Raw genomic sequence first — 15,981 nt, 5'->3', positions numbered from 1 at the left:
TGTGTGGCATGTCATCGTCCCCTGGGATTGTATCCACTGGACCCGCCTCTCCCGCCAGCTGAACTTCATACAGGCCTTTGACTGCATCTCATCTCTTCCCCCTTGCAGCCCGCTTGGCCCACTGCCTTTGCACCTTGGGCTGGAAGACGATGCCAGAGTCAGGTGCATGGAGTTTAGGCTGCAACTCCCTTCCCCCACCCCAGGTTTCCTGCAAGAAACTGGCTAGGCCAGCCAGTTCTCTTCCTCCAGGGGTCCAAGGTTTAGTGTTGTGGGACTGGACTGGGGTCTGTGCTGGGGATGTCATCATAATAAAGGACGGGCTGGACAGAACTTCAGTCCTTTGGTCCAGCGCCTTCCCACTGGGTACTGAAGAACTCATGTCTGCTGCCTCCCTTTAATTTGGCTTCTTTTGTTTTTAAATTGTTTTTATTGCGCTATGTATTTTTCTCCGCTCCCCTCCCTCCCCTTTTCCCTTCTCCTTTTACCCTCTGCCATGATCCCCACACTCCCAATTTACTCAGGAGATCTTGTCTTTTTCTACTTCCCATGTGGATTAGATCCATGTATGTCTGTCTTAGGGTCCTCTTTGTTGTCTAGGTTCTCTGGGGTTGTGAATTGTGAGCTAGTTTTTCTTTGCTTTATGTCTAAAAGCCACTTATGAGTGAGTACATGTTATATTTGTCTTTCTGGATCTGGGTTACCTCACTTAATATGATGTTTTCTGGATCCACCCATTTCCCAGGAAATTTTAAGATGTCATTATTTTTTTTCCACTGTGTAGTACTCCATTGTGTACATCTTCTTTATCCACTCTTCGGTGGAGGGGCATTTTGGGGTATATACCCAAAGGATGCTCAATCATGCCACAAGGACATGTGCTCAACTGTGTTCATAGTAGCATTATTTGTCATAGCCAGAACCTGGAAACAACCTAATTTGGCTTCTTAAGCAAGTTCTCTGCAGCCTGTTTGTTTATCACGGATGGTCTGCCGAGGATTCCAGGTGGGATCTTGCCATTTTTTGTATCCCCAGGTCTAGTGTAATGCCCCTCTATCTGGACAACAGGTCTCAAACACTGCCATGAAGGCGTACATCAGCCACAGGGACAAAACTGAGCAGACAGGGGTGGTACCCGATACACCAGGATGATGATGCTCAGCATCAGAGCCTGAGGCCAGACCGTTGTGGGAAGGAGCACAGGGAATCTGTGGGTAGGGTTAGGTTTGGGGCAATGGTTAGTGAGCTGCTAGTTCTGTGCCCAGTTTGGGATCAATGAAGGGCACAGGGTGAGAAGCATTTCCAGTACTTTTAAGTGTTCGATGCCTCAATTAGAGTGGTTTCTGTTTGCTCTCACATGCAGTTTCTAGAAACAAAATTGGCGGAGCACAGCAAGTCTTCTCACTCACAGGACCCTTCTGCCTATCTAGGCTTCGCTCCTACTCAGTCCTGGCGTTCCTCTCTGCCCAGGCTGATCTGGCTCCAGGGCTGCTTCCCCGTCACCATCCAGACCCTTCCTAGCCCTAGTTCATGGCCAGGTTCTGTGATCCCATCAAGAGAGCCACCCTGCCCGTCTCTCCTGGGTACCTGCAGAATGTCCTGTCCATCTCTCAACTCCCAATGTCCTTCTCGCCCATTCTTCTCAGTTCAGAGGATCAGAAGTGTTTCTGTCAGATCTCCCTGACTCACAGACCTTTCCCAGAAAGGTAACCCTGTGTTGACTCTGAAAGGATTAAAAAGCAGTGACGTGGGTTCCTGTGGCGGGTCCTGACAAGGTATGCCACAGAGCGAACACTCCGCGTGCAACGGAGTTAGCACAAGGGGTTCATTGCGGGAGGAGGGGAGAGCAAAAGAGTGAAAGGCTGTTTTGGGGAGTGGGGACATGAGAGAGGCAGGCAGGCAGACAGACAGACAGACAGATGAGCCAAGAGAGCAAGAAGGCAGCAAAAGAAGCAAACGAGAGCAAGCAAGAGAACTGTAACTGGCTAATGGACATTTTCCCATAGCTCACGGTGATGATATAACCACCACAGCCATTGTGGTGGGAACTAACAGCCTCCTTTTCAGCTTAGGGCCCCTTCCCTGGCTCTGGTGTTCCTGGGCCTCCTCCACTTGAGAAGCAGTGTTCCTGGTTCCCCACCTAAACCCTGTGCACCCTTTTCCTCGGTTCTGTAGTGGGGGACCTCACGCACTGTGTGTGTCAGGCGTGCCCTGCAGACCCCTCTGAGCGCCACCCCGGCACTTCTGACTGGGCCAGCTCTCCAGAGAGGGGCACTCAGAACTTCAGGAGCACCCTTGGTGGTAGAGGACACTCTGGAAGGACAGTGCTTAGTCACCACAGCAGTGGCTAGTCAGTCCCTCTGAGGGACAGCTTCCACGGGAGTGTACTTGCTCAGGCTTTGAGATAGGAACCTCAGATCAAGGTGAATAATGGGGGGGGGTGTCTTTCTCAGTTGCAATAGGAGTAGTTGTGAGTTCTTATTGAATAGGCCTTCCTGGGCACCCACACGAAACCAAGCCCTCTAGGTGTGTATGGAGAGGATTAGGATAACTGTCCAGTTCAATCCCGGAAACCCAGATAGCATCAGAGAGGACCTGTGGCACCATTAGTCTGAAGAGGGTACTCAGAGCTTGCTTGCCCCCCTGGGCCTGGGAAACTCACGCCTGGGCACTGAGGCTAATGGCAGCGAGCTTACAGAATGACTGAGCAGGGAATGCTGCATGAGCAGGTTGGTGGCTTGGTGGTATGGTTGTCATGGCAACCACAGCCCTTAGGGGCCTAGTTAATCTCTCTGAGGCTGACATCAGTTTATGTCCCTAGCACATGACACAATGTCTGCCATACACTAGAGCTTCGGTAACCACACGTAGAAGAAAAAAAGGGAGGGGCGGGAGGGTTGACTCTGCTCTTCCAGAGGGTCTGGGCTTGAGTCCCAGCACCTTCATGGTGGCTCACGACTGAAACTCAGCCAGAGATATCTGATGCCCTCTTCTGGCCGCCACAGGTACTGCATGCACCATGCAGATGGTGAAACACTCATACACAGAAAATAAAAACAAAACAAATTAAAAAAAAAAAACCCAACTTTTTTTAAAAGGGTGGGGATGGGGTGGGTGTGGAGGAAATTTAAAGGAAGCTGAAAGAGAAGTGGGACCACTTGATCTGGATCTGGACTGAGCAGAAGTTGACCGGGTGAGCAGATGGGAAGTCGGTCTGTTTGACAGAGAAAGATGAACTGAGCATGGCTGGAAGTGCATGGAACACCTCAGGCACAAGCACACACAGGGTGAGATGGGGGAGTTGAGATTGAGGCTGCAAAGGTGGTTGCAGTTCAAACAGGATCTGTGGTGAAATCAGGGTTAGGACCGAGGGTACCTCTGGACTTCCCACTGGGTGGGGAAGATCTGACTTACATTTCAGGGACTACTACTGAGCCAGGCCCCTACACCACTTCTGTAAATGCCCCTGGGAAGACCACTTGCAGATTCTTGCAGAGTCAAATGTTCCCTCAGCCCTGAGGAAATCCCCAGGGAGATGCCGTAAGGAGTGAGACTGCCTTGTTGATAGGTAGGGAGGCTCCTGGGAGCGCGTTGGCCTTTGCAAGAGCAGGACTGGCCCAGCTTCCCCAGGGCCAAGCATACCGAGGGCCTTTTACCAGGAAGAGAAAGTACATGGGGGCCCTTTACAGTCTCTGGAGAGGTCAGTCTCTCTTCCCATGCGCCTGGGCATCCCCTTGTCCTGAAGCAGACCTAGGCCCCTGTGTCCTGCTATCCTGGTAGAAGTAAGCAGGCTAACTCTCCACTGCTAGCAAGTCACCCTCCCAGGCAGGCGGCGGCCTGCTTCTCACCCTGGACCATCCCACGCCCCTGGAGCAGCTTCACCACCTTGTGTTGTTTGGATGTGTGTACATGATGTAGTTAAGCAACACGTTTGAGTCTGCAGGTTCCCTGCCTCTGGATTCAAACATCTATAGGCTGAAAATATTTCCATGATAGATTGATTCCTATTAGAATATGGGCAACCATCCCTAAATAACGTTTAGCATGTTGCCATGGATTCTGTACTACAGTAGTCCAGAGAGGATGTGTGTGTGCAAGTTGCATGCAAATGCCAGGTCATTTTATAAGGGGGGCTTGAGGCGGCACAGTCTGGACCCAGACCCCCTCAGGTAGGGAGGGCCCACTGTTTTACCCACTCCACCAGAGAGTAGGGCTAGGGCTGTTTTCAGAAGATGGACCGCCCCTTGGCAGACTTGCAATAACCACCTGTATGAAGCTGGAAGTCGCTTTCCCACGGAGTAAACTGTGAAGAGGAGAGCGGTGTAGTTTGCAGGAGGCCACTCCTGCGGGGAGGCCCTGAGGGGAAAGGGAGCAAGGCAGAATGGTTGGTGACCGGCAGGTAAAGGAGAGCTGGTTCTGAAGGGTTGGGTGATGCCATAAGGAAGTGGGCAAATAAATGGCTTCTTCTTGTGTCCCTATTCACCAAAACCTGGTGCATGTCTTCCTGCTGCAGCCATTCGGGAATTTTCTCTGGAGCTGCCCAATGCCACAGGCTGTGCTGGCATAGTTTTGCCCTGGTAGGAGGAAACTTCAATTAAGAAGATTCTTCAGTAAGATGGGCCTGCAGGCAAGCCTATAGGGCACTGGTGATTGATGGAGGAGGGCCCAGCCCATTGTGGGCAGGATCATCCCTGCTGGTGGGCCTGGGTCCTCTAAGAAAGCACTCTGAGTGCGCCAGTAAGCAGCTCCCCTCCATAGCCTCTGCATCAGCTCCTGCCTCCAGGTTCCTGTCCGGTTTGAGTTCCTGTCTTGTCTTCTAAAGTGATGAACAGACAAGTAGAAGTCAGATAAACCCTTTCCTCCCTAACATGCTTTTGGTCATGGTGCTTCACTATAGCACAGATAACCCTAAGACACAGGTTCTGACCCTGTGTCCGGGGAGAGAGAATGATGCTGGGGGAGGCAGGCAAGGCTGGACCAGCCAGCCGGCTTTGTTTCAGGGATGCAGGAAAGAGCACCAGTGTGGTGACTTCTTTCTCGGGAAGAATCCAGTTAAGTTCAGGTCCTGACGCTGCACTTCCCAGAGATGGAGCTTTCCTGGCTCTTTGGCTTTCTTGCTTGTGACAAAGCAGGAAGACGCCCACCTCAGAGGAAGGAGGGTATCTTCCAAGCATTCTTTATAGTCTCCACCTGAACCCCGAGAGGTGGGTTCAATCACTGGCCACATTTTGCTCACAAAGAGAAGATGGCCTGAGGAGGGAGGCCGAGGTGGGAGGATGGCAAGTTTGAAGTCAGCCTGGGCAACTTAGTGAGTTCGAGGCCAGTCTAGATAAATGACGTAATGTGACCCTTTCTGAAAACACTTAGAGAAACCAAACCAAAAGAACACAGCAACAGCAAGCATACAAACAAACAAACAAACAAACAAAACCTAAAAGGAGACAAATACGAAGCAAGTAGCTCACACTTGGCTGCAGTAAGTTCTGTGTAGTGCAGCTTTTACCCCGTGCTCATTCATCGGCAGACACTGCCAGACAGCAGCCCTCAGCTTGGAGCCCTGTTCCTAGCACACCTTTCCGGGCTGACCCTGCAGCTGACCAAGGTCAGGAACTTGCTGAGCTCTGGGCTAGGATGCAGAACAGGAGCCCAGATGCAGACCAGCCTGCGGTGTGATTTCCAGGCTGCCTCCCTCCATTTCACCCCAGTATCTGTGAACTCTGGGAAGTGCTCACGGGGATCCCCGCCTTGGACTGTCCCAACTTTCAGGTCCTGCAAAATGCAGAAGTCCCTCGCAAGCGAGAGATGAAAGACCCTACCTTAGTCTCCACAGCTTTTACTGCTCTGCAGCTAGACAGAGCAGCTGCCGGCTTCGCTGCCCGCTGTATGGGCACCTGGCTGTCACTCCAGGCTCAGCCGTGCCCAGTCTTCCTTTCCTCATTGGTCCCTCACTCACCTCACCATGCCTTTCTGCCTCTCCAAGTATCTGAAGAGGAGCAGGCGCCTGTCCAGGGGTAAGTGGACAACCAGAATCCTGGGTAGACTGTGAGGCTAGCAGCCTGGGAACCTGGAAAGCCACCCTTGCAGGGCAAGCAATATTTGCTGCCCCCAAGCCAGTAAAGAAAGCTGAAGGAAGGAGGGCAAGTTCAGCCCAGTCAGCCCGGCAGGATGGGCAGCTGAGGCTGCACCCTGCGGATTCTGTGTGGGTGCTTCAGCTGCATCACTGGCCACAGCTGGCCACACGCACATCAGCAGGCTGCCTGTCTGTCTGCAGTGGGGACTGTGAGCATTTCTGTCACTTGATCTTGTTCGCCTTTGTTGTTCATCTATTGTCTTCTGTGTGTTCTGTGTGTACGCCCTCTATGCCAGGCTCTTCTCACACATAGCGCTAGATACGGACAACGTGAAGGTGGTCTGGCACGCAGCCTAAGTTTCTCACATCAGCATACTCTGTGTGCTCAAATATATTGGATGCTATGGGACAGTGGTGGCTGACAAGGAGCATAGTTGGAGACGAGAGGTCAGGAAAGAGTCTCCAAGGTGACATTCAAAGAGAGACATGAATGAAGCGAGGGGCAAGCCATGCCAGTGTCTGGAAGAGCAGCTTTCTGGGTACTGGGCAGGGAACGAGCAGATACAAACCATGAAACAAGAGACCGTGCTTGATAACACCACTTTCAGAGAGGAGGCAACCAGGGACAAAAGGGCAGGAGTGGGATCTGGACCCTGAGGATGTTAGCAGGGCTGTGGCTGGTATGGGGGCTCCTGGGAGGACCGAGCAAGGTGTCAGGTGCTTTTAGTCTTCACCGGGTCCCTGTGGCTTCTGTATTGGGGACAGATTTATGGAGTCAGAAGAGACTCCAGCTGACAAATGACTGTGATCTCAACCAGGTAGCCTGTGAAAAGCGATCCAGTTCTGGAGATATTCAGAAAGATGAGCAAACAGGTTTTGCTGACACACTATGAGATGTGAGAGAAGAACGGAGGTTGTGCCTGTTTCCAGTCTGAGTCCCTGAAAGCAGGAGTTGCCCCCAGCTGAGAGGATGGCCAAGCCATGCCCAGAGATGGGATTGGTTCAGGTCTGGAGGGAGGGACGGTGGTCAGTTTGGAAGTCAAGACCGTACAGCCCGCACTGAAGCCTTGTGTGAGGCCAGTGAGCACCCCCCACTGCCACTCCCAATGAGCCTATGTAAGGACAAGGAGAGGAGGATCCAGGTTCTCTCCAGCTCTCTGCCTGGACTGCCTGACACTGAATGGAACCAGATTTGATAGGACGGTAGGGGTCTCTCGTGGACCTGCCACATTATGCCTGTGCCGTATCACATGGCTGTGGAATTAAAGTCAGTCAGACTCACAGACATTGTAGGTTAGATAGGTCTCTATCAGTGGCAGTTTTGCCCCCCAAGGAGCATCTGACAATGTGTGGAGGCGTTTGTTGTGGTCACAGCCTCCGAAGCGAGGAGAGGTTGCTGCCAGTCTGTCTAATGGGTAGAGCCCAGGGGCTCACTTTAAACATCCTGCTTATTGTGTGCAAAACGGACCCCACCCACCCTAAAGTACCTTCTGGCCCCAAGTGCCGTTGGTGTTGGGACTGAGCCCACTCTCCTTGTGTTTAACTGGATGTGGTAATAAAAGTGGACGCAAGGCCTTGCTGGCTGGCCTAGGTGCAAAGCCAAGCTGGTGTTTCCTTTTATCCTAACAAGATGGCGCCTTCACTTTCTCCACCCCCAAGGCGTGGGACTTTGATGCTTTGTGGATTAAGTCCACATGCTCCTCACACATTGTTATGCTCGTTACTGATCCCCAAATGGATTCATGGAGCCCTGTTTCTGATGCAAATTACACAAGGGTCTTTAATATACAAACTTGAGTTTGGACCACGCCTTTCCAGCACCCCAGAGTGGTGGATGAGGAAAGTGTGTGGCAGAGAATCTGTGGAGGGGAGAACTTTGAAAAGGGAATGCCATAATCAGGGGAGTTCATGTCCTGTCGTCTAGGGATTGGGTAAGAAGGGCATAGGGTAAGGTAGTTTCTGAAACCCCAACAAAGAACCATAAATTATTGACAGGGTATCTTCAAAGACAGGATGCCTCTCAGAAACATTTGGACCTCTTTAAATTTCATGGTCCTGCTCCTTAATAGGTGATTTCTTAGGGTGTCCATTCAAATTCCGCACATTTCTGGAGCTGACATTGCCTCGCCCCCCCTCATTACATGGCTTAAGTTGAAGCCCCTTCTTTAAAACGGAGTTTGCAAAGTCAGGTCCTCACAACATGGGGTTGATCTGAGCTAAGCTGAGGGTTGATCCCCTAGGAGGAGGGCTACCAATGTCCAGGATGCATGGTAGGCAGCTTAGTGACCACACAGACTTGTTTAAAAAGAAGAGGAGGGCAGAGGGATGGCTCGGCTCAGGGGGACAAACATTTGCTGCACGAGTTTGACGATGTGAGTTCAATCCCCGGAACTCACGTGGTGAGAGAGCTGAACCTCACAAGTTGTCCTTTGACCCCACATGAACATCCATGTGCATGCCGCTTGCATGTGTGAGTATACGTGCACATACACACGCACACACGCACACTATAATAGAAGGACTTTAAAGATGGCTCAGCGTTTGAGAGCATTTGTTGTTCTTGTGGAGGCCCCAGGTTCTGTTCCCAACACATACACGGCAGCTTACGGCTGTCTTAGTTAGGGTTACTGTTGTAATAAACACCATGACGAAAAGCACCTTGGGGAAAAGAGGGTTTATTTATTTGGCTTACACTTCATGATCATCCTGCATCACTGAGGGAAGTCAGGGCAGGACCTCCAAGCAGAAACCTGGAGGCAGGAACTGAAGCAGAGGCCATAGAGGCACAACTCACTGGCTTTCTCATGGCTTGCTTAGCCTGTTTTTTGTTTGTTTGCTTATATATATATATATATATATACATACATGTATGTATGTATGTATGTATATATCAGGACCACCTGCCTAGGAGTTGGCACACCCCCATGGGCCCTCCCACCTCAATCATTACTCAAAACGATGCCCTTCAGACAACCTGGGTGGAGGCATTTTCTCAACTGAAGTTCTTCTTTCCAGATGACGATAGTTTATGTCAAGTCGACTAAAAACTACCCTGGACAGGGAGCATCGTAATTCCAAATCCAGGGAATCAGGCCCCCTCTTCTGGTCTCTGGACACTGCATGCATACAGTACGCATATGTACATGCAAGCCAAACACTCAGAGAATAAGAGTTTTTTTTTTTTTTTAAAAAAAAAAGATTTTCAAAATGTAATAAAAATGTTTAAAAATAAGAGGGAAGGGGCAGGAACAACAGCTAAAGGCTGTCGTCTTCACGATGCATTTATTCCTGAAATACTCGCCGTCACAGTTTAAGATAGGCATAAACAGTGGGGTGCTATAAAGGGCCCTACAGTTTGTTTCAACAGCCATTGGATCCTCCTTACACTCCACTCAGGTACTACAAAGGTTTCTTACTGAGAAAAAAAAGAGCACACAGGTGAATGAACCTGTGGTTGCCCTGGGCTCTCTGCTTGTTTGTTCATGTGTCCAGTATTTAACGTCCCTGGTTTCCGAATGTGTAAAATGCTCTTAGTAATCTTCCTTCCTGTGGTGTCAGTGAGAACTGTGTATGGCTGTGGATGTCAATACTTCCTATGTAAGTCACATGTAATAAGTCCCTTAGATACAGGGATGTGACTGTCACTTCTGAACAGCTTGAAGCAAGAGGGACCAATTCCCTAGCTATGGACACAACTTTGCCCCAACACATGTATATTTGAAGCTGTGTCGTCAAGACATCGGACATTAGATAATGAAGGACCTTTGCGCCAGAGTTGAGAAACAGTCCTACATATGTCTTAGTTGGCTACTTTAAGGAAGTTTCCAGGCTGTGATATAGGAAAGGGACACAAGTGGAGGCCACTGGCCTCCAGGGATGGAGACAGCACAGCTGGAGTCTGGGCGATCAAAGCACGAGGGCTTGCAGGGTGGTGTGTGGAAAGATGGAAGGGCTGTAAAGAGACAGAGCATCCATGACAAAGCGTGGACCTGTGACCATAGGCATTTGAGGAACTTCTGAGACTGAGGAAGGAAAGGTATGAGGTCGTCATGTCCACCCTGACACAGGATGGAGCGGTGCCTGTTCCCACCTGCCAGACTGGAGAGCCAGAGAGCCACGGCATAGACACTGGGCATGACACCAGAGGGCTTTTCCCTCCACAGGGGAACCATGAGCTCTGCCATGAGCCTTCTAGGTTCCACAACCCTAACTTCAGCCGGGCGGTGGTGGAGCACGCCTTTAATCCCAGCACTCGGGAGGCAGAGGCAGGAGGATCTCTGTGAGTTCGAGGCCAGCCTGGTCTACAAGAGCTAGTTCCAGAACAGGAACCAAAAAGCTACGGAGAAACCCTGTCTCGAAAAATCCTAACTTCATCTCAGAGAAAGGTTCAAGAGTACTTACAGGAAGATAAAGTCCCCAGCACTCAGCCACTGAGAAACCACAATGCCTGGCACCTATTCAAAAACATCAGGAATGCGAAGAGGCAGGAAAGTAAGGGCCAGAATGAGGCCAAGTCAGACAGCTGGGAACAGCGGAAATGACACACATTTCAAGATGAGCAGACTGAGACATTAAAGCAGTTTTGTTTTAGCCGAATTCACTGTGTCCTAAGAGCTCAGTTGAGACATGAAAGAGGCATAAAAATCATAATGATGATGAAAGCCCAAATCATAGTTCCGGAGTGCAAACCATCAGTCTCTGAACTGAAAAAAATAGCTCAGGTGAACACAGAAGACAAAAGGTTGGTGAGTTGTAAGCAGTAGAAACCACACGTTTGCTATTATTTGGGACTTTTGTTTGCTTAGGAGAACAGGCTCTCCCCAGCCTGAAAATGTGTAGCCCGGGCCAGCTTCATACCCATGAGCCTCCTACCTCTGCCTCCAGAGTACTGGGTTTACAGATGTATGCCACCATGCCTGCCTCTGTAGACATTACCTGTAACAGGTCACCACGAAATCCGTGGCTCAGATAACAGTTCAATCTGTGTGATGTCTGTGGTTCTCGAGGTTACAGATCTGGTTTAAGTAAAGGGGTCACAGTGCTGAGCACCTTTGGGAGTCTATAGGGGAGAAGCTAGCTTCTCACCCACTCCTAGATGCTGTCCAGGTTCTTCAACTCCTGACCTCCCTATACCTTCTAGGCTGCCATGATTGATCAAGTCTTTTTAGTGTGTCATTTTTGGTTTGTATGCGTCCATTTTGTATCTGGTTTCTCCTTTGCTTTGAAAGGCCACTAGGTCTGCACTGGGCCAATTAGCCATTTTGATTCCATCAGCAAAATTGCCACTCTTCTTTTATACAGCCTAACCTATGCATGGGTTCCAGATATTAGGATGGAAGTACCTTAGAGAGGGGGCATTATTCTGCTGTAACGCTACCCAAAAATAAATGTATAGAGGAAAAGTTCTTAGCACAAACATCTCTCATCAGTGAGCCGTGGGAGGAGCTCCCTGATGTCTAGTTTACAAGTAATTGGTGTCACCGAGGGGCAGAGGAAAGGATGGACGAGCGTATTTGCGGCACTAAAGGCCGAAGGGCCTGAGCTTTGTGAACTCTACAGACTCATAAATCTAAGCAATCCAGTAAACCCCATTCACAAGGAACAGGAGGAACAAATCCAGCGTAAGCAAAGGAAAACAAACACGGGAAAGCAACTAACAGCACGGTGGCAAACTGCAGCCTGGCTGGCACGTTCTGTGATCAGCTCTCGCAAGCACGCCCAGGTCTTCCCGCTCCTATCCTGGCCCTGCTGGCTCAGTATTCTTTCAGTTTGGCAGAGTGGAGGAGTTGTTGCACAGACTGTCTGTCCTAGAATCCTAAACTATTTACCATCTAACCTTTAAACAAAGCTTACTAATGAGAAAAACAATGATCATAGTCCAACAAAAGGCTGTTTGATCGAGGTCAGTAACAGGAGCTGCGGTCTGGCAAGACTGACCTGAAAGAGACACAGGTGGCCATCCTCTCAAGGCCACTGCGAAGGGGCGTGTGTACGCAGAGACCCTTCAGGCGCTGAAATGACCATGGACTATGACAAACAACTTTATGCTGGTTCGTTTAGTAACACAGATGAAGCAAATTCTCTATAAGTCACAAACACTTGCAGGTTAGACTAGAAAAAAATATATGTATTAAAGTGATTTTTTTTTTTTGAGACAGGGTTTCTCTGTGTAGCCCTGGCTGTCCTGGGACTTATTTTTAGACAACGCTGGCCTTGAACTGAGAGGTCTGTCTGCTTCTGCCTCCAAGTGCTGGGATTAAAGGCATGAGCCACCACCGCCTGGCTCTTAAAGTAACTTTGAAACCCCCTTCCTCTAAAGAAAGTGTCTGGGATAGGAGATAACACTCCTGAAATCTACCAAACACTAAGAAATAAATAGTAAAAATTCTACACGAAGTCTCCCCCAAGAAAATTGAAAAGGAGAGACTCCTTAACGATCCTCTGAGACCTGTGTTGCCTGGAACCAAAGCTGGACAAAGACATCTGTGCTGGCTGGTTTTGTGTGTCCACTCGACACAGCTAGAGTTATCAGAGAGAAAGGAGCCTCAGTTGAGGAAAGGCCTCCGTGAGATGCAGCTGTCAGGTGTTTTCTCAATTACTTATCAATTAGGGAGGACCCAGCCCATGGTAGGTGGTGCCATCCTCGGGTTGCTGGTCCTGGGTTCATAAGAAAGCAGCTGAGCAAGCCAGGGGAAGCAAGCCAGTAGGCACCCCTCCATCCCTCCATGCCCTTTGCATCAGCTCCTGCCCTGTTTGAGTTTTTGTCCTGACTTCCTTCAGTGATGAATAGCACGTATACAAACAGATTAATGCAAAATTAGCCAGGAGAAGATGTTCCAGGAGTATAAGTCTGATTTAGCATTTGAAAATCCACCAGCCTGCTTTAATAACACAACTAATAAATTAACAGGTTCATTTCAACAGATGCCCTAAAGAGCACTTTTAAACAAAAAGAGTGTCCATCATTGCTTAAAAGTTCCCCCACAAACTAGGAATAGAAGCATCCCGCCCAATATGGTGTGTCTTCAAAAATACATCAGCGTATGAAGATAAAAACCCGAGTGTCTTTCCTACATCATCAGAAGGAAGACAAGGCTATGTACTCTTCCTCACTTCTAGTCAGCCTTCAAGTGCTATTCTGTGCAAACTGACTGAAAGGCAAATACAGGTACTCAGATGGAAAAGGAAGGAGTTAAGACCTCTTTCCTCGGGGATAGTGCATCGACCACCAAAGGAGCCTGGCAACGCAGTGGGGGAGCAAGGTCAGCAGCAGCGGGACCATAGAAGCAGACTGCTGTGTACAGAAGTTAGCTCTAACTCGTAGGCCTAAATATTGACCCTAAACCATAAAGCTGCTGGAAGAAAGCTTAGAAAAAGACTTAAACCACAAGTTCTTAGCTACAATAAAGAAACCTAAGTGATAAAAGGGGCGGGGAAAAAGGTAAATTGCAGTTTGCAAAATTAAAACCTCTTATTCTTATTCTTAGAAGTAAACCGCAAGAGGTTTTGAACACACAAATCTAATGAACTTGCATTGAGAATATGCAAAAAACTTTAAAAAACTCGGTCATGGAAATAACTTCTCCAGAAAATGGATGAGGCGCTGGAGTTAGCCATTAAGAGCACTGGCTTCTCTTGCAGAGGACCTAGATTCAATTCCCAGCACCCGCATGGCAGTTACAACCATCTGCAACTCAAGTTCCAGGGGCTCCGACACTCTCTTCTGGCTTCCATGGGCTCCAAACACACATGGCCTAAATGCAGGTGAAACACCTATACATATAATATAAAATAAATCATCTTGAGGCTGAGCAGATGACTCAGTAGTTAAGAGCACTGGCTGCTCTTCTGGAGGACTTTGGTTTACGTCCCGGCACCCATATGAAAGTACAGCACCTTCTGTAATGTCAGTTCCAGGGAATCTAAACACCCTCTTCTGGACATCATAGGTACCAGGTATGCAGTGGCATGCATATACACATTTGGGCACATGCATAAAATAAAGATAATATAAATATAAAAAATAAATATCTTAAAAATGGGTGAAAAGCCTGAACAGATGCATTTTTTTTTTTAACCAGAGGTCCATGGGTGCCAATTAAGTAAATAAAATGATATCCAAAATATCCAACACAGTCAGTCATTCGGGAGACGCTAAGTCACATCTCCACCTGCACACTTACTAGAACGGCTAAACACAAGAAAGCATTGATGAGGGCACAGGAACTGGAATCACCGGTGTTGGCTAGACTGGAAATAAATGGTGGAACCACTTTGGAAAACAGTTATGGACTGTTTCTTGAATAAGAATGCATGCTGAAGGATACATGTACATGAACATACATGAAGAAATACATGAACTGTATAACATGCAAACTCATGGCACCCTGTCTGCCCACTTCTGAGATGAGCGGACGCACATTTTGTAGAATGGGAAACGTATTGCACAGGTTACCTTCTTTAGGAAAAATGGGTTTTAAAAAGAGAAATTCACAATTAGGTATGAAAAACGACGTGGTTGGCAATTCCTGGGTCCGTGGGTCTCTGGGTCCCTTTCTTCGGGTCTGTGCTGCAATGCTGAGGTCATACAGAAAGCTTCTGGTGTCCTCAGGTTCTCCCCACCGAGGACCCTCACAGTCTGCGTGGCCCAAATGATGGGTAGCAGCCTCTACCAAGCTGCTCTGAGCGGGCAGCTCACTGTCAGAGCCGCGTCCATGTGTAAGGCCACCGCCACAGGAGCAGAGATGGGCCTCAGTTCCTTGCTCCCCACCGCGACGACTCTCATGTCTGGTCACTTTGGAAGCCCCAGCGAGCAGGGCTCGTCTGTCTGTACCTGGAAGTGTCTTGCTCGATACCCTGCTGAGCTTTGGGGGTCCTTCTGTCCACTGCAGTGTCTGTTGTCCCATGCTCCATGCTCATAACACCTCCAGCAAGGTCCATGTCCGCCATGGGTACAGCTCCCACAGGAGTCTGCTCACCTCCCTCGGGCTGCTTGCTGTGGCCCTAACACGCTGACACTCTCTTAGGAGGTGGTGAGAAGCAGGGGTTGGTGGCCGGGCACCAGGACCTGGAATCTATGTCTCCAGCTCTTAGGAACTATGAGCGCAGGCGAGATACTGAATTGGGCTGTGCCTCAGTTTCTCTGTCTATAAAATAAGAAGAAGGGTGGGCTAAGGGTATAGCTAGCTCGGGGGTAAAGTGGTAAGAGACCCTGATCCCTCAACATATACTTGGTAACTGCTTTCGGATCTTGTGAAGATGGGCCAAGGGCGGTTGTGTGCTCAGCAGAAATGTTCTGGAACTTTCTAGTGCTCAGAAGCATCTGTTCCCATCTGGGCTCTTTCCCTGGGCCGTAGTCCAGCAAGGGACAGTCCGGGCTAGTTATGTTCTCTGTCTACCTTCTCTCCCTTGGGCACAAGGCTGTTTCTGGGACTCATCCCCAGAACATTGTCCTGCATATAGGACAATGTTCCTACCCTACACAAGGAACAATGTTTGGGGATATGGAGGGTGAGGAAAACAGCCTTCGAAATCCCTTAAATTGCCCACAGAGCTCAGCATAAAGTGGTTTTTAGAACATCCGAGCGATGAACTCACTTGCAAGGGCAACCTGGGAGCCAGTAGAGTTGCTGAGTGGAGAGTTAGCTTCAAGGAACCCAGCTCTCCTCCGCCCCTCCTGCCCTTTAGCCTGTAGTAGATCCTGATCAGGCTTACCACCCGGCCTCTGTAACCTGCGTGGAATAGGGAATCTGGTGTGCAGGGAGGTCAGGTACACTAAGGGTAAATAAAGCACACAGTGAGTGTCAAACACAGTGGCTGACTTCACACAAAGCACAGTGAAGCCGTCTGAGGGACTGAAGCTCTCTGAGCTGCCCTGAGATAGGCATTTCCCCCCAGTAGTGTCTGATTAGACT

The 15,981-nt window shown here is 49.3% G+C and overlaps 1 protein-coding gene across 6 annotated transcripts in view; it reads left to right on the top strand.

The window, feature by feature from the left end:
- The window catches only part of Arhgap22 (Rho GTPase activating protein 22), a 157,783-nt gene that overhangs the window by 119,675 nt on the left and 22,127 nt on the right, over positions 1 to 15,981 (top strand). The gene's annotated exons all lie outside the window — the stretch shown is intronic.

The sequence above is a fragment of the Microtus ochrogaster genome, chromosome 6 (assembly GCF_000317375.1).
Source record: "Microtus ochrogaster isolate Prairie Vole_2 chromosome 6, MicOch1.0, whole genome shotgun sequence".
NCBI lineage: Eukaryota > Metazoa > Chordata > Mammalia > Rodentia > Cricetidae > Microtus > Microtus ochrogaster.
Note: the sequence above shows the minus strand (reverse complement) of the source record. Positions and strands in the feature narration are given on the sequence as shown.